Below are 19237 nucleotides of genomic sequence, written 5' to 3'. Positions count from 1 at the left end.
ACTCTTCCTCATCCGGAAAGGCCAGTGAAGCAAAAAGATCTAATGTGAAAGGGTGGGGGTGAGGGGTCAAGGGTGGCATTGAAGGGAGAGAAAGGTGCAGAGCATTCACTAAATCATTTCCACCAGAATAGAGCAGAACAAAGGCATCACCATCCTGAGAGCATTTGTTAAGAATTCAAACAGATCAAGCCTGTACAGAGTCTGGTGACCTTTTCCTGCCCTGGAGACTCTCAGTTTTGTCATTTTGATGAATCTCTAAGTTGTGTTCACTGTGAGCATCTCTGATAGCAAGTAAGTGATTTAACATAAAAGATCCTTTGAGAGAAATGCATAAAAATGGAGTCAAGCTCAATGCTACTCCAAAGCATGCCATTTATTTTTAAATGTTCCCCTCATCTGTCTTAGTTATTACACTTGAGGTGAGCATAGCATAATATATAGAGTTGTTGAATCACTATGTTGTATACCTGCAACTAATGTAACGCTGTGTGTCAACTATACTCAAATAAAAAATAAATAAAAATAAACCATCAAACAAGTTGTAATTAGGAAGGAAGGAAGGAAGGGAAAAGAAAGAAAGAAAGAAAGAAAGAAAGAAAAAGAAAATTAAATTGCAGGAAACAAAAAAACAAAAATGAAGTTTGATTCCTTTTTGAGTCTTCTATGGGTGATATAAAGCTCAGACATTCATACTACCACCCCCTAAGAGCCAAAACATTGATTCAATGTGTAGGAATCAACCTTCAGAGGAGTCTTGTTGAATATTCTTTGATCCCTCCCACAGAGTATAGATAAAAAAAAATATAGACTGCTCTTAGATCACCTATTTCCAAATAAAACCAATCATGTTGCTATCCGTTGTCAACCTTGTACATTTGTCAGCTTGGTAATAATACCAAAGTGAATCAGAATAGAATTGATTTAAGAAGAATTGACTATTTAGTCTGCAATTTGATGTAAGTTTTTCATGCAGGCTGCTCACTAAACCTTACACCTCTCACTGTACAACTTGTTCCCAAGTCCTTCTCCCCCTTTTCAGTGAGAACTTGTTTCTAAAGGTTTTCAAGAGTCAAAGTTGGCACTCTACAATTGCATGGTCCAATTTGGTAGTCACTAGTTACATGTGGTTATTTATATTAACACTTTAAAAAATTAAATACAATTAAAATTTAGTTTCTTGGTCACACTTACCATGTTTGGATACTCAGTAGCCATATATGGCTACTGACTACCTTATTGGACATCACAATTATAGAGCATTTCCATCACCACAGAAAATCCTTTTGGATAGCAATGATTTATAAATCTCATCTGAGAAATGTGAATCTTCGAAATGCATTTCCTTAGCATAGGGAAAGCACATTCTCATCTAAATACCCGGACATGGGTGCCTGGGTGGATCAGGAGGTTAAGCCTCTACCTTTGGCTCAGGTCATGATCTCGGGGTCCTGGGATGGAGTCCTGCATAGTGCTCTCTGCTCAGCAGGGAGCCTGCTTCCCCCCTCTCTCTCTGCCTGTCTCTCTGCCTACTTGTGATCTCTTTCTATATGTCAAATAAATAAATAAAATCTTAAAAAAAAAAGACCTGGACATAGTGAAAATTTAATGGGCATATTGGCACTTCATTTCAATTTCTCTTTTGGAGAGTAATTGTTGAATAAGGACTGCTTCTCTCATGATCCTTGGTTATGGTAACCAAGACCCTGAACAAAAACTACTTTGGTCAGTAAAGAATTATACCTGCCCTTGTATAAATGGCATAGTCTTCTTGTTACTCAGAAGAAAAGACTGTGACATTTTATTTCCTTGCCTCTTAATGGTCATTTGAAAATCAACCTTCATTTCTCTTTAATTGCAGAATTCTACCAAACAGACATGACAAGTTTTTCCAACTCTGGAACTGCTAATAAGTGAACTGGAGGAAAGGCAAACAGGCAAGGATCAGATTTGTGAATAAGAGAACTGGAAGAAAGGCAAAGAGGTCAGGTCAGATTAATTCCTTCTCAGATCTCTGATGATATTGAAAATCTATGTGGAGCTGACTCTACTGGCTTATTATGTGAAGGCAGCATTACTCTAATGCCAAAATCCAGAGAAAGATATTGTAAGAAAACCACAGACCAATATCTCTCACAAATATAAAAATAAGAATCTTTTAAAAAATAATATATTGAATCCAATAATGTATAAAAATGATAATCCATCATGACTAAATGGGTTTCATCTCAGAAATTCAAAGTTGGTTTGGTGTTTGAAAATTAATGTACTTTAACAACCTAGAAAACAAGAGGCATATGGTAATCCTGATAGATACAGGAAAAGAATTTAATGAAATTCAACATTTAATCATGATAAGTAGTTTCAGCAAACTGGAAATAGAAAGGCACTTCCCCAACCTGGTAAAGAGCACCTGTAAAAATTCTGTAGCTAACATGGTAATTCAGAATAAAAGACTGAATATTCTCACTCAAGATTGTCAAGGCAGGGATGCCTGCTCTCCCCACTTGTATTCAGTCTTGTACTAGAGATACTCCTCAGTGCAACAAGAAAAGGAAATAAAAGGAATTCATACTGGAAAGGAAGCAAGGAAATGCTTTATTCTTAGATGACATAATTGTTTACATATAAAATCTCAAACAATGTAGAAAATGATATTATATCCAATAAATGAGTTTAATTAAGTTTTATGATACAAACCCATCATACTAAAATCAGCTGTGCTTTTATATACTAGTAGTGAATAATTACAAATTGAAGGAAAAAACAGTATAATTTATAATAGCACCCCAAATGACATTAACAATAACAACATAAATCATGAAATTAAATACTTTCAGGGGCAATTCCAACAAAATATGTACAAAAAAGCCTAACTAAATGCAGAAATATATATGGATTCATGAATTAGATGACTCAGTATTGTCAAGATGTCAATTTTCTATCCAAATTAGTTTATAGATACAGTATCACCTCAATAAAAATTTCAGCAAGTTTTTCCTAGAAATGGACAGGTTGATTCTAAAGTGTATGTGGAAAATAAAAAGGTTGAGAAGCCAAGACAAAATGCAGGATTCAGGATACTTGAATTACTATAAAGATACAGTAATTAAGACTATGGTATTGGCAAAAGTATAGACACATGGTTTAGTGGAATGCAGCAGAGTCTAGAAATATATCTACATATACATGATTAATTGATTTTTGACAAAGAAACAAAGAAAATTCACTTAGAAAGGATAGCCTCTAACAAATGATGCCAGGGAAATTGAGCAGCCATATGCAAGAAAATGAACCTTGATCTATATACCTCATATTACATAAAAAAATTAACATCAAACACATCATAGAACTAATGTAAAACAAAAACTATAAAACCTCTAAACAAACATAAAGAAGAAAATCTTTGTGACTTTTTAAACTAGGCAAATATTTTTTAGATAGGATATAAAAAGCACAAACCATAAAAAGAAATACAGATAAATTCGACTTTATAGAAATTAAAACTTCTTAGTAAAAAACATTACTAAGAAAATGGAAAGAAAAGTTTGCAAAAAAACATAACTGAGAGAGAACTGATATCCAGAATCTATGAAAAGACTCTCATCCAGAAAGAAATCAATCCAATATAAAAAATGGACAAAAGAGGTAAACATGCTTTATTAAGAAAGAAATATGACAGGCCGAATATGCACATGAACAGATGTTAAATATCACTCATCATTAGTAGAATACAAATTGGAAAACTAAGGTGTGCCATTTCACACCTATTAGAATGGCTCAAATATATATATATATATATATATATATATATATATATATATATATATATAAAATACCAGGTTCTGCAAGGAAGCCGAGCAACTGATAGGAATGCAAAATGTTACAGGCACTTTGAAAACAACTTATTAAGTTTTCTACAAAATAAAACACACTTACCATATGTGGTAATCCCATTCCTGGATATTTACCCAAGAGAAATGAAAAGGTACATCTTCATGTAAACCTGTATGTGAATGGGTACACAAATTACAGTAACATCCGTACAATGGAATACTACTCGGCACTCTGAGGCATAAGTTACTGATAAATGCAACTGCATGAATTAATCTCAAAAGCATTATAATTGTAGGAGGTAAGACACAAAAGGCTACATACCGTAGGATTCTGTTTATATGATATTCTGAGGAAAGACACAAAGAAACTGCCAGGATTTTTGGGAGTTGAAGGTGTTGGGAGAGGACTGAATGCAAAAGGGCTTTAAGGGTAATGGAAATATTTGGTATCTTGGTGGTGATGCTGGTTACATGACTGAAGACCATTGAAAAAATTCACAGAGCTGTATACCTAAAGAGGATAAGGTTTATTTTATGTAATAGTACCTTAATGTGCAAACAAAAAGAGAGAAAGAAGAAAACTGAACTTGTTCCCTCCCACATTTTTGGATGACACTTCAGTCTTGAGGGTTTGATCTTGCTTTGTCACCAAGGAAAATGTGGTTGGCCAAAGAGAATCTGCGGGTTGCCAATATACTATCTATATTTGCCAGCCTGGACAGTAAGTCTTTGCCTTTATCTTAGGTTGGCCAAGCTCTTTTAGTAGGGCCTGTCTCACTGAAACTGAAACTATCTCATTTTATAGCTGCTCTCTGATGGGCAGTTTCCATTCTGGAAAACTTACTCAAAGATATGCCAAATTTTGCCAGGTTTGATGCAGTTGTAACTAGAGATATAAATACTGCAATGAAAGAATGCAGGAAATAAGTAAGGCACTTAGGTAAAATAGTCAACTTTCTATTCAGTTCCCAGAACCAAATAGATGCTCTGCTAGTCACTGTGTTTTTATGCTTCCCTGCAGTGCAAATGCTTCAATTCAGAACTGTGATGTCCTGTACTTCCCCACTGAGCCAGTCAGTATAGTCCCACTCCCCATACTGTACGTGATCAGGTTTGCTCCCTCCCTCCTCCACCTGATAGCACTTTCCTTCAAAGGCAGAACCAACCTCATTCATTTTTGAAAGAAGGTGGTAGAGTGGTTTCAATCCTAGGTTCTGTTACCAGAGTGTTCAATCTTGCTTACCGCTTCCTAGCTGTGTGACTGGGCAAAGTGACCCAATCTTTTGTGTAAAATGAGGATATTGACAGGACCTACCACACTTGTGGAGTTAACTTGTGAGGATTAAATGACCTATTTCAGGTGAAGGGCTCAGAGATGTTCCTGGAGACAGTGCCATGTAACACATGTTAGCTTTATGATTACTGATAGCAGATGTACAATGGAATCCTATATATTCTCTTCCTAGCGCATCTCTCCCTAGTGCAAACCGAGACCTATCCTGAAGTCACCTTGTTATAAAAGTTGTTATAAAAGTTGCTATAGCTGCACTCTGTTATAAAAGTTGCTATAGCTGAAAAAAAAATCACCCTTCATAGCCTTTCCACATAGATACAGAGATGTTTCATAATAAGAAAAATTCAGCTTTTTGTGAACAGCTAAATATGGGTAATAGTCAACTCAGTTGTAGCCCAATATAAATCCTCTGTAAGCTACAGGAAACTCCCAGTCTCCTCACATTCTAAGGCAGGGGGTCAGATTTCTGTTCACTATCCCAGGCATGGCTCTCAGAGAGGCTGCCCACACCTTTTCTGCTTTCTGGGCAGGATGGACATGGTGGGTGGGGAGAGGGGCTTCAGCATGAAAACATGAGTAGTTAACAATCTAGTGTGTGTGTGTGAAAGAGAGAGAGGAAGAGAGAGGGTAGGAGGGAGGGAGTCAGGAAGGGAGGGAGAGGAGGAGAGAGAAAGGTGAAGTTTGTTTTTGTTTTGTTCTGTTTTGCAAAGTTCCTCTAGATTCTGTCAACATGAGTTACATGTTCTTCATGGTCACCACCAACATTGCACAGGAGATGAGAGCAAAATGAGGTCAAATCCAGGTTCCCATGTGTGGTTCCCATAGATATTTTTGCTTTTAAATCTGATGGAAACAAGCTAAGAATTCTCCAGCCCACCCAGAACTTAAATCTAGTGTACTTGAGATGAAAAATCTTGCTCCAAAATAAATGAATTGTCATTTCTTTAACTTCTACTCTTTTTTCTTGCCCCTTCCTCCCTTCCTCTCTTCTTGCTTTCCTGCTCCTCTTGCTTCTTTCTTCTTATTACCAGGAATGGAGAGAATTTTTAATCTTATTTAATCAAAGAATAAGATAGCTTTGAAAGTTCTGCTTTGATTGGTTTCATTTTGAGAAATGAAGTTTGGCATATATTCTTCCTTATTCAGTGCACTTCTAAAATGTAGATATCCACCACTAAAGGGCATTGCATGACGGTATACATACACAGACATAGACATCACCATTGTGAAATAGCAGGTACCATGGAGAATAGAGCAATGAACCATTTCCTCATTTCGAAAGAAAATACCCAATAAAACTCAAGCAAAGAGCCCAAAATAGCTCTACTTCACTTTTGGGCACTCTTGCATGGAGCTACTTACCCAGGGCCAGGACAAATTGGTGCCAGATGCCTTGTAGAGATGCCAGTTTCATGGATTTTTCACTCCTTTGTGGGAGGAAGAGTTAATAAAACATATTTGTCTTGTGCATTCTTGCATCTTATTTTTGAGCCTGTACCCAAATACGGCAGCCTTCATATGAATAAATAAGTCACACTGAAAATTGGAAAAAACGTCCAGGTGATATCAACGCCTGCTTCAACTAAAAAATACTAATTGATAAGTCCACTGTTTTTAGGGGTGATACTTTATTACACAGAATATCAGAGTTGCACTATTAAACTGGTGGTTTTCAAGCTTGTTATTATAGAATTCTATTTTCCAGATGAAATATTACCTTGAACCTTAATAAAAGAGATACAGCTATCCTGGTTTTACTGGGGGTGGGGGCCGGGGTGCTGCACATTTGGCTTCTTCCTTGGCCCCCACTAGAGCTCCCTCCAACCCCTGTACCTCCACTGAACCATAAAGCTCCTCAATGTGAAAAGTACTGACTAATATAGAGGTTATTACTGAAGCCTGGATGATGACTCAAGCTGCCATGGAGCTGCTTATGGCTTTCCTGGGTCTATGCTCTGTGACACCTTGAGACCCAGCACCATTTGGACAGCATGTGCCCAGTGTCCCTCAATAGGAAGCAAATGTTTAAACTACCGTGACAAAGAATGAAAAGCCATGGATTGAAATAACTTACTTAGAGCAAGCATAGCCCTTGAGGAATTTGTCCTTTTCCTATAGATACAGTATCTTGGGTTCTGAAAACAAAACTATTCTGTGACAGGAGATTTGGTTTGGTTCACATGCCTGTGCTTATAATAGGGAACTTGAATAGTCAGTCTTGCTCTTCATGCCCCTTTCCTGCCTGTCTCCACCTGCTTGGCTTTGTAGAATGGTGGGTAAATAGCATGGGACATGCTCCAGCCACCAAGGACATGAAACCTGCCCACCACACCCAGGGCCCTCAGCAGGAGGCAGGCCCACAGTTATCTTGTCTCAGAGAGTCAGCTATGCTAACAAGGTGAGCGTGTGTATAAGTAGTATTATTTTTCCCTCTAATTAAAAAATAACAGTTTATAAGGAACATTCATAAAATGTAATAAGCATAAAGAGTCGAGTTACCACTTGGAGAAGCATTTTAAGGTATATATCTTTTTTTAAAAATTTCTTTTCAGTATACCAGAATTCACTGTTTATGTAACACACCCAGTGTTCCATGAATTATGTGCCCTCCATAATACCCACCACCAGGCTCACCCAACCTCCCACACCCCTCCCCTCCAAAACCCTCAGATTGTTTTTCAGAATCCACAGTCTCTCATGGTTCGTCTCCCCCTCCAATTTCCCCCAACTCCCTTCTCCTCTCCATCTCCCCATGTCCTCCATGTTATTTCTTATGCTCCACAAATAAGTGAAACCATATGGTAATTGGCTCTTTCTGCTTGACTTATTTCACTCAAAATAATCTCTTCCAGTCCCGTCCATGTTGATACAAAAGTTGGGTATTCATCCTTTCTGATGGAGGCATAATACTCCATAGTGTATATGGACCACATCTTCCTTATTCATTCATCTGTTGAAGGGCATCTTGGTTCTTTCCACAGTTTGGTGACTGTGGCCATTGCTGCTATGAACATTGGGGTACAGATGGCCCTTCTTTTCACTACATCTGTATCTTTGGGGTAAATACCCAGTAGTGCAATTGCAGGTCATAGGGAAGCTCTCTTTTTAATTTCTTAAGGAATATCCACACTGTTTTCCAAAGTGGTTGTACCAACTTGCATTCCCACCAACAGTGTAAGAGGGTTCCCCTTTCTCCACATCCTCTCCAACACACATTATTTACTGTCTTGTTAATTTTGGCCATTCTAACTGGTGTAAGGTGGTATCTCAATGTGGTTTTGATTTGAATCTCCCTGATGGCTAGTGATGATGAACATTTTTTCATGTGTCTGATAACCATTTGTATGTCTTCACTGGAGAAGTGTCTGTTCATGTTTCTGCCCATTTTTTGACGTGATTATCTGTTTTGTGTGTGTTGAGTTTGAGTTCTTTATAGATCCTGGATATCAGCCTTTGGTCTGTACTGTCATTTGCAAATATCTTCTCTCATTCCGTGGGTTGCCTCTTTGTTTTGTTGACTGTTTCCTTTGCTGTGCAGAAGCTTTTGATCTTGATGAAGTCTCAAAAATTCATTTTCACTTTTGTTTCCTTTGCCTTTGGAGACATATCTTGAAAGAAGTTGCTGCGGCTGATATCGAAGAGGTTACTGCCTATGTTCTCCTCTAGGATTCTGATGGATTCCTGCCTCACATTGAGGTCTTTTATCCATTTTGAGTTTATCTTTGTGTACGGTGTAAGAGAATGGTCGAGTTTCATTCTTTTACATATAGCCATCCAATTTTCCCAGCACCATTTATTGAAGAGACTGTTTTTTTTTTTTTTTCCCCACTGGATATTTTTTCCTGGTTTGTTGAAGATTATTTGACCATAGAGTTGAGGGTCCATATCTGGGCTCTCTACTCTGTTCCACTGGTCTATGTGTCTGTTTTTATGCCAGTACCATGCTGTCTTGGTGATCACAGCTTTGTAGTAAAGCTTGAAATTAGGTAACGTGATGCCCCCAGTTTTGTTTTTCTTTTTCAACATTTCCTTAGCAATTCGGGGTCTCTTCTGATTCCATACAAATTTTAGGATTATTTGCTCCAGCTCTTTGAAAAATACCAGTGGAATTTTGATCGGAATGGCATTAAAAGTATAGATTGCTCTAGGCAGTACAGACATTTTAACAATGTTTATTCTTCTGATCCAAGAGCATGGAATGGTCTTCCATCTTTTTGTGTCTTCTTCAATTTCTTTCATGAGTGTTCTGTCGTTCCTCGAGTACAGATCCTTTACCTCTTTGGTTAGGTTTATTCCCAGGTATCTTATGGTTCTTGGTGCTATAGTAAATGGAATCGATTCTCTAATTTCCCTTTCCTTATTTTCATTGTTAGTGTATAAGAAAGCAACTGATTTCTGCACATTGACTTTGTATCCTGCCACATTACTGAATTGCTGTATGAGTTCTGGTAGTTTGGGGGTGGAGTCTTTCGGGTTTTCCCTATAAAGTATCATGTCATCTGTGAAGAAAGAGAGTTTGACTTCTTCATTGCCAATTTCTCTTTGTTGTTTGATTGCTGTTGCTAGGACTTCTAATATGATGTTGAACAAGAGTGGTGAGAGTGGGCATCCTTGTTGTGTTCCTGATCTCAAAGGGAAGCCTGTCAGCTTTTAAGGTAAATATCTTTAGACTTTTTCCTTCCTTTCCTCCCTTCCTACTTCCTCTCTTCTTATTTCATTTCACCAAAGTAGGATCTCACTGTAACTGCCTTTATTTCTTACCTCCTGTTTTGTGAAAATCTTTTTGTGATAAATATATGATAATATCTCATTGTTAATGGTTTAGAAATATTCCTTTTTGCCGTAACTCATTTGACCTAATTTCTACTTTTAACATGTTTTCTGCTTTTATAAGGAGCACATCTATTATGATTTTCATTCATAAAACCTTGTTTTATTTCTCTAGAATGAATTTCTAGAGGTGGAGTTGACGGTTATACAAGGTGAAAACTTTAATAGTATCATCAAATTGCCTTCCAAAAGACTTCCCCAATTTTGTTCCAAAAAACATATAACAAGTACACAATTCCCTAGACCTTCATCAACTGGCCAGTTTAGGTTAGACATAAAGTGCCAAGGACACTCGGGCTGGCCAAGCAGAAATATCAGCACGATGAAGCTGAGTGTAGCATATCTAGGGAATAAGATATTGCATTTAGATGGCATTTTAATCTTACTAAGCATTTCTTCAGAAGTGCTATGCATCAGTTTTCAAAAATTAACATAGCAAGAAAATTCAAAGGAAGAGCACTGTCTGTTTTTGTTTATCCCCTGAAAGAATGCAAGGCAGGGCATGGACACGCCACAGTTAAATTTGGCCCTGCATCCCTGGGAACGTCTTGATGCTGCAAAGCCTCTGTGCCATCAGTGTGAAGTACAGCATTCACTGTCCAATGCAGGGGGTGCAGAAGGTGCGGGTAGGAACAGAAGTACAGCCGTCTCTTCTTTTCTTCCAGAGGGAGGGATGGGGCTGGGAAGTAAGGGGAGGAGAGGCTGGACTGCCTGCTCACCTTGCTGGCCTCCTCTTGTCCCTACTTGGTGACCTGAACTAAGGTTGGTGGCCAGCAAGGGGAGGGCAGACTTCCTGTGTCCCTGCCTCTCCCTCCTCGATTGTTGTCCACAAAGGAACTAGGAAAAAAAAAAAAAAAAGGAAAGAAAGCCACATGGCACCATCCTACCTATCCCTACCTTTCATAGCTCCATCTTTCCTAGTCTGCTCTCAGCCTCTCCTCCCAACCTCATTGTGTGAGGATTAAGTGAAGCAAAGAACATGTGGTTTGTGGAGCAGGGGTTGAATCAAGTGTGCAATGGGGAAGTCTCTTGAGTGTGCCAGAGTCCAGATGAGATCAGACTCAAGGATTCCAGGCCCCCTGATCTCAGCAGATCCCTTTGAGCCTCTCTGTTTGGGCAAGGCCCCATAGAGAAGACAGGGTCTAAATTGGGACTTAGAAAATATCCCTCCATCTCCTGAGCCCTGGATTTTCTATCCTTGAGCCACTGCCTACCTTACTTTCCTCTTCTGCAGACTTGATGGTTGCCCATGAGCTCAACCCCTCTACTGCCATGATCCTCTCTTCTCTGACTCAATGTCCCTCAGACTCTCCATCCTGGCCTTGATCAGTCCTGTTCTATCCATAGATCCAGATTGCTGACAGCAGCTGGAGCAAACCACATTGCCCTGCATGTAGATGGGTGCCACTTCACGTAGGCAACCTTGGATCACAGCTGGACCCTTAGCACTCCCCAGCAGCCTTTTGTTGGTTATTATTTTCCACTCTCTACAAAAGATTTCTAAACTTTCTCCACTGTCCTTAAACATTTCCCACTTACTGCACCTCCCCCACCCTCCAACAGACACACACTTCTGTAGTGAGTGGCAACTGATCCCATTTCTAACATTTCTCAAAGAGCTAAATAGAATCATCTATCTAAATCCATTATATTGATGAGTTTACCTAAAATGAAGGGGGTGGGTAGAATTTGACAAAGACAAAGAGGAAAAAATACCAAAGGGGAGAGAGTTTCTCTCAGAGGGGAAGAAAGCCAGGTATAAATCCTCCAATTCCTCAGGCTTCCATTTTAACCCATCCTTCCTTCAGGTCTTGCTTGTGTGTTATGGGGCAGGAACTCCCAGGTAGATAATGCAGAGGATCCCCTTTCCCCATCACCGGACAGTGACAAGACTCCAGCTGGGCACCCACAGGATTTATCTTTGCTATTTCTTAGCTGATCCATTTTAGACTCATGATGACTATGGTCAGACTGATTTTTCCACTGAGATTTAATTTAAAATTTGGGGGGGGGACTGTGTTCCCTGGGGCATGCTTAGATTCATGCCCAGTGATTAAGTTTTGGGGGGCTTTTCAGCTCTGCCAACTTCTCTCAACTTTGGACATAGCACATAGCCACAGAAATGTGTAGGGAAATCCAATGCATGGTAAAGAGCAAGTATTGGACTCCTCAAACAGAAAGTCTTTACATGTACAGGGACTTGGGGAGCAGAGGCCTTTTTCCTGCTCCTTAGGGGATGACCAGTTGCAAGAGGTAGGCTCTGTCAGCATTGGTGGAAAGCTCCTCTTAACCATCCTGAAAGGGGTAGTGGACCAGGCTAATGGGTATCTGCTGTGAGTTTGAGAGATGCACATGAATTCACTTAAAGCAAGGTGGGACCCTGCCAATTTGTTCAGATTTACTGCCAGTTGGCAGTGAGACTGAATCCTCCCCAAGGAAAGCCAAAGAGAGCTGAAGACCTGGCCTGGGGTTCTGGCCCAACGAGTGAGCAGTAGCTTTCATGTATGGAGTGTCTGAGCAAAAACGGGCCAGGACAGGCCTGGGCTCTCACAATTCACTTTATGGTTTTCTTGCCAGGGACTATAATTTTTTCCAAGGGAAAACTTCGCATTTGTTTTTGGTATTTTTAAGGTGCGTGTGCGTGTGTTTGCTCCTGGTGCTAAGAGTATGTGTTCATCAAAAGGAATTGGCAAAAGCATTCTTTTCTCACTTTGCGTGCTTGACTCTGTGACCTTGTGTTCTCCTGAAGCCTTTGTCACATGATCTCTTAAGTCTCCTTCCTGTATGATGATTTCTCCTGAAAGATTCCCATGGGCATTTTTATGTCAACAGCCTGGAATGTTTCTCTCCTTCCTGGGAAAAGCTCTTTTTGTCTTAGTGAACTCAGAGGTGGAAGAATTTGTAAGAATCAGGGAACCTGCCTCAAATCACCTCCTATTATAACTTCCCACAGTGACTGATGAGGAAGTTAGAAAATTTCCCTCCAGGGGGCGCCTGGGTGGCTCAGTTGGTTAAGCATCTGACTCTTGATTTTTGGTTCAGTTAATAATCTCAGGGTTGTGAGATAGAGTCCTACCTTGAGTCCTGCATTGGGCTCCATAGTCTGTGGTCTGCGGGGAGTCTGCTTGAGATTCTCTTTCTCTCTCTCCCTCTGCCTCTCCCTCCCCATGTCCTATCTCTATCTAAAAGAATACAGAAATCTTGAAAAAAAAATCTCCCTTCAGCATCCAAGGAGGGAGTCAGGTTACATTTTCCATACTGGGAAAAGTATGAACATATGAACATACAAAAGTATGAACACATACTCTTAGCACCTCTCTCCCTGCTGAAGCCACATGGAGTCAGATAGAACCATAAGCACCCTTGCTATAGTAAAGGGTCAAATAGAAAAATGACTGCTAAAGGCTACCTTGGCACCTCCTACTTTTCTACCCTGCAAATCTATCACTTTTCCTCATAAGCATCTGGCAAGGTAGGATTATCAGTCCTGCCCAGGTAAGTCCATCACTCCCCCAAAGCTAAACATTTTAACCTGTGGCAGAGAGTATGGCAGTGAGTCTTGTTTTGAGATGAGTGGTATTATAAGGTTGCACGTGGCCACATGGGAGACAAATAGCCCCTGGAAACTCAGAAATGTCTAGGCCAAGCCAGTCCTTAAGGCTGATTTTTGTCCAAAGCAGAGGAGCTCTTGAACTGATCTGAGTGATGCCAGAAAGCTCCAACACTACATATATGAAGTTCCATCATTATAGTTATTCTTTCATTTAATGGGTTTTCTTCCATTACAGTTAAAATATCTTTGTGTATATAATCTTTCGGGCAATCATTTATATCTAAATATAAATTAACTGAGTTTTATTCTACATGAAAGCTAATTAAGGGCTGATATTCTTTCATTCATGCCTTTTAATAAATATTAAGCCAAGGACAAGATACTGTGTGAGTTGAAAGAGGAATAAGATCTATACTCTGTCCTAAATGAACTTGTAGTTTAAAGGAACTTAAGTCATCATAAGATAGCATATGGTAAGTTCTGTAAGAATAACACAAATAGATTTTAAAACTTGACTGAGAGCAGGAACTGGGAACAAACATTTGGGTAGCTCAGGAGCACACATCAGAGAGGCAACATGTGGGATGGGTGTTTTTGAACAATTGTCAGATTTACAAGTGGCACTGATGTTGCTATAAAGGCAACAAGGTGGAGAGATAAAAGAGGAAGGTATTCACAGGAGCAAAGATGAGAGGGGTAGGAAACTGTCACATTTATTGGAGGAATTCAAATTGTTCAAATTGACTTAAATATAGGGTGTGTATGAAGGAGTAATAGGAGGTGAAGATTAAAAAGGTACAGTTGACCCTTGAACAACATGGGTTTGAACTGCATGGATCAACTTATACACAGATTTTTTTTTCCCAGGAAATACAACAGAATTTTTTTTTTGAGATTTGCAACAATTTGAAAAAACAGACAAACCATGTAGGCTTTCTTAGATATATCAAGAAAATTATGATAAAGTTAGGTTATGTCATGAATGCATAAAATATATATAGAAATGAATCTATTTTATCATTGCTACCATAAAATATACACAGAAATATTATGAAATGTTTAAATTTGTCAAAACTATGCACACAAATACAGATCATACATGGCACCCTTTGCAGTGGAGAGAAATGTAAATAAACATAAAGATGCAGCATTAAATCATAACTGCATAAGACTGGAGTACATTAACTGTCAGTACACACTGTACTCATTAATCATTTTGTAGCCATCTTCTGTTGCCATTTCAGTGAGCCCATGTGCTGTATCTGCTTAAAATGCCATGGTACTTGCTAATCATCTCTCTGTGAGCAGCTGATCTCTCCAGTAAATTGAAAAGGACAGTAACAAGTGAACTCTACCAGTTCTCATGCATCTTTCAGAAGTTTTAGTGTAATACTGTACACAAGGAATAACATGATGGGACCTATATGAAGTGGTACTAGTGATCAGGAAATCCTCTCAAAAAACAAAGATAAATCATGACACTGCAAGAAAAAGTTGGATTGTTTGATAGGTTGTGGTCTGCAGTTGCAGTCGCCTGCCATTTCAAGATAAATGAATCCAGCATAAGGTCAATTGTAAAAAAAAAAAAGAAAGAAAGAAATTTCATGAAGCCATCACTATAACTTGCCATCAGGCATGAAAACTTTGCACTTTTTATGAAATGCCTTTTTATTTTGTGTTGAAATGCGGCTTGGGGCACTTGGGTGGTGCAAGAGGTTAAATGTTCCATTCTTGGTTTCGGCTCAGGGCTCAGGTCGTGATATCAGGGTCATGAGATGGAGCCCTGTGTCAGGCTCCATGCTCAGTACCAAGTCTGCTTGAGAGTCTTTCTCCCTCTTGCTCTGCCCTTCCTGCTCATGCTCTCTCTCTCACCAAAATAAATAAATAAATCCTTTAAAGAAAATATTTATTTATTTGTTTGACAGTGGGCAGGGAGAGCAAAAGCGAGGGGAGCAGCAGGCAGAGGGAGAGGGAGAAGCAGGCTTCCTGCTCAACAGGGAGCCTGATGTGGGGCTCAATGTGGGGCTTGATCCCAGGACCCTGGGATCATGACCTGAGCCAAAGACAGATGCTTAACTGACTGAGCTACCAAGGCACCCCCAAATAAATATATAATTCTTTAAAAAAAAGAAAAGAAAAGAAAATGAGGTTTTTATATGAATGTAGGATTGCTTTAAGAAAGGCATACCTATATACTCTAATATGTTTTTTTTTAAATTTTATTTTTCCACTGTTCCAAGATTCACTGTTTATGCACCACACCCAGTGCTCCATGCAATATGTGCCTTCCATAATACTCACCACCAGGCTCTTCCAAAACCCCACCCTGCTCCCCTCCAAAACCCTCTGTTTCTCAGAGTGACAGTCTCTCATGGTTCATCTCCCCCTCTGATTTCCCCCAATTCACTTCTCCTCTCCGTCACCCAATGTCCTGCATGTTATTCCTTATGCACCACAAATAAGTGAAACCATATGATAATTGGCTCTCTCTGCTTGACTTATTTCACTCAACATAATATCCTCCAGTCCCATCCATGTTGATACAAAACTTGGGTATTCATCCTTTCTGATGGAGGCATAATACTCCATTGTATATATGGACCATATCTTCTTTATCCATTCGTCTGTTGAATGGCATCTTGGTTCTTTCCACAGTTTGGTGACTGTGGTCATTGCTGCTATGAGCATTGGGGTATAGATAGCCCTTCTTTTCACTACATCTGTATCTTTGGGGTAAATTCCCAGTAGCGCAATTGCAGGGTCAGAGGGTAGCTCTATATTTAATTTTTTAAGGAATCTCCACACTGTTTTCCAAAGTGGCTGTACCAACTTGCATTCCCACCAACAGTGTAAGAGGGTTCCCCTTACTAGTATGTTTTTAAAAGAAAAGTCATTATATTACAACTTAAAGCAAAAAGAAGATGAAGGATCTAATGCCAGTAAAGGATGATTTGGTAGCTTTAGAAAGGGCTTAAAAAATGTCAGAACAGGGACAGCAGATCTGCTGACCAAGAGATAAGAGATGAGTTCCCAGAGTCCTTAAGAAAATCAGTAAGGAGAAAGGATATCTGCCTGAACAGGTTTTTAATGCAGACAAAAGTACCCTATTCTGGGGGTGGGGGGGAATGCCACAAGTGTCATTTACTAGTAAGGAAGAGAACACCAGGATTCAAGGCAGGAAGAGATAGACTAACTCTACTGTTTTGTGCAAATGCAGTCAGGTTTGTGATCAGGACTGCCCTTATCTACAAAGGTGCTAACCTTGAAGGAGAAAGATAAACATTAGCTGCCAGTCTTTTGGTTGTACAATGCAGAGTCCTGGACAATAAGAACACTTTACCTGGATTGGTTCCGTTGATGCTTTGTCCCTGAAGTCAGGAAGTGCCTTGCCAGTAGGGGAGTGCCTTTTAAAATTCTTCTGATATTGGACAATGCCCATGAGTATAGCACCAAAGGTGCTGAAGTGGTCTACTTATCCTCAAACACAATGTCTCTAATTCAGCCTCTAGATTAGGGGGTCATAAGGACTTTTAAGGCCCTTTGCACATGGTACTTTATGTACTGTCAACGCTATGAAAGAAAACCCTGATAGAACATCATGAAAGTCTGGAAGGACTATACCATTGAAGATGCCATCATTGTTATAGAAAAAAGCTGTGAAAGTCATCGAGCCCAAAATAATAAATTCCTGCTAAAGAAAACTGTGTCCAGATGTTGTGCATGACTTCATAGAATTTACAACAGAGCCAATCAAGAAAATCATGAAAGAGATTGTGGATATGGCAAAAGAAAAACAAACAAACAAAAAGGTGGGACTGAAGGGTTTCAAGATATGGATCTTGTAGAAATTCAAGAGCTAATAGACACCACAACAGAGGAATTAACAGAAGATGACTTGATGGAGATGAGTGCTTCTGAACCAGTGCCAGACTATGAGGAGGAAGACATAGAAGAAGCAGTGCCAGAAAACACATTGATATTAGACAATCTGGCAGAAAGGTTCTGATTATTCTAAACTGTTATTGACTTCTTTTAGGACATGGGCCCTTCTGTGATATGGGCACTGAAACTAAAGCAAACAGTGGAAGGATTGGTACTGTATAGGAACACTTTTAGAGAAATGAAAAAACAAAAAGTCTACTACTATGTACTTCTGTAAATTTACACATAGTGTGTTTGCCTCTCCTGTCTCCCTTCTACCTCCTGCACTTCCTCTACCTTTGCCAGCTTTGAGACAACAAGACCAACCCCTCCTCTTTCTCCTCTTCACCTTACTTGATGTGAAGACAAAGATGAAGACCTTTATGATGATCTACTTCCACTTAATGAATAGTAACTAACTCTTATGCCATATAGTTAATGAACCTGTCTGTGTGTATGTGTATGAGCATCTTCATGTAAAAATCTAGTAACGGTATGGCAAGAGCTGCATGAGGCACTTGTGTCATCATCATCATCATCGCCTCAGTATTCTTCCTGTAGAACATTGTTTGCAAGACTTGTATGAAAGTGGGTAGTCTAACTTTACATAGGCATAAGGTAAGTGATATCTAATATAAAATTATTAATGTGTTAGTTTAAATAGTTTTATAATTTTGGTTTCAAAGAATTACATTATTGCATTACTTCTCTCTCACTATTTTAATTGGAGAAAATATCAGTATATTGTCACAGGTGTTTATTTAAAAATATATATAACAATGTTTCTAATACTGTATTACAAATATGACTATAATACTGTATGCCATAAAAGATTTAGAATGATTCATTAATTAGTGTATAGGCCAGGTTACCATGAAGCAATCATATCATTTACCCCAGGCTGCCATAAAGCGATCATATTGCCACTGCTTCATTATCAATGCAAGAATCATTATACCTATAAATAAATATGATTTAATTTTTCACATTTTCTTTTCATTTTTGATGTCTAAGTGTAAGTAGCATGTATAACACCCACAGTGTTTTGTATCATGTAAGACAATATTGATGTAGGTACTAACATAATCCATCTTGTAAAAGATGACAAAAACTTAATGGTATTGATAGAGTTTTGTAAATGTATTTTCTCTTCCTTAGGATTTTTTTTTCGAGAGAGCCAGAGAGAGAGAGGGAGGGAGGGAGGGAGAGAGGGAGTGGGGAGTAGGGGCAAAGGGAGAGGGACAAAGAGAATTTTAAGCAGGATCCATGGCCAGGGTGGATCCAGGGCTTGATCTCACCACCCTGAGATCAGGACCTGAACTGAAGTCAAGAGTCAGACGCTTAACCAACTGAGCCACCTAGGGACTCCTCCCAAGCATTTTCTTAATAACATTTTCTTTTTTGTAGCTTATTTTATAGTAGAAATCCAGGAATAATACATATTACATATACGATATCTACTAATTGACTATTTATGTTATCAGTAAACCTTCTAGTCAACAGTAGGCTATTTGTAGTTAAGTTTTGGGGAAGCTAAAAATTACACGTGGATTTTTTACCTATAGGGGATTGGTTTAAGGGTGAACTCATTTTGAGGCCTATTTGTAGAAGAACTTCAGTGCCAGGCCAAGAAATGTGACATTTTACCCAATAGGCAGTGGGGAGACTTTGAAAGTTTGTGAATAGCAGAGTGCCAGGATGCAAAGTATGCTCAAGGAAGATCAATCGGGTGGGAATGATGCACTGGAGGTTCCTGGGGGATATTTCTTGAAATAATCAAGACCTGAACCAGGATGTTAGTGGTAG

Source organism: Martes martes, assembly GCF_963455335.1.
Source record: "Martes martes genome assembly, chromosome: 2".
In the NCBI taxonomy this organism is placed as follows: Eukaryota; Metazoa; Chordata; class Mammalia; order Carnivora; family Mustelidae; genus Martes; species Martes martes.
This window is presented reverse-complemented; position numbering follows the sequence as displayed.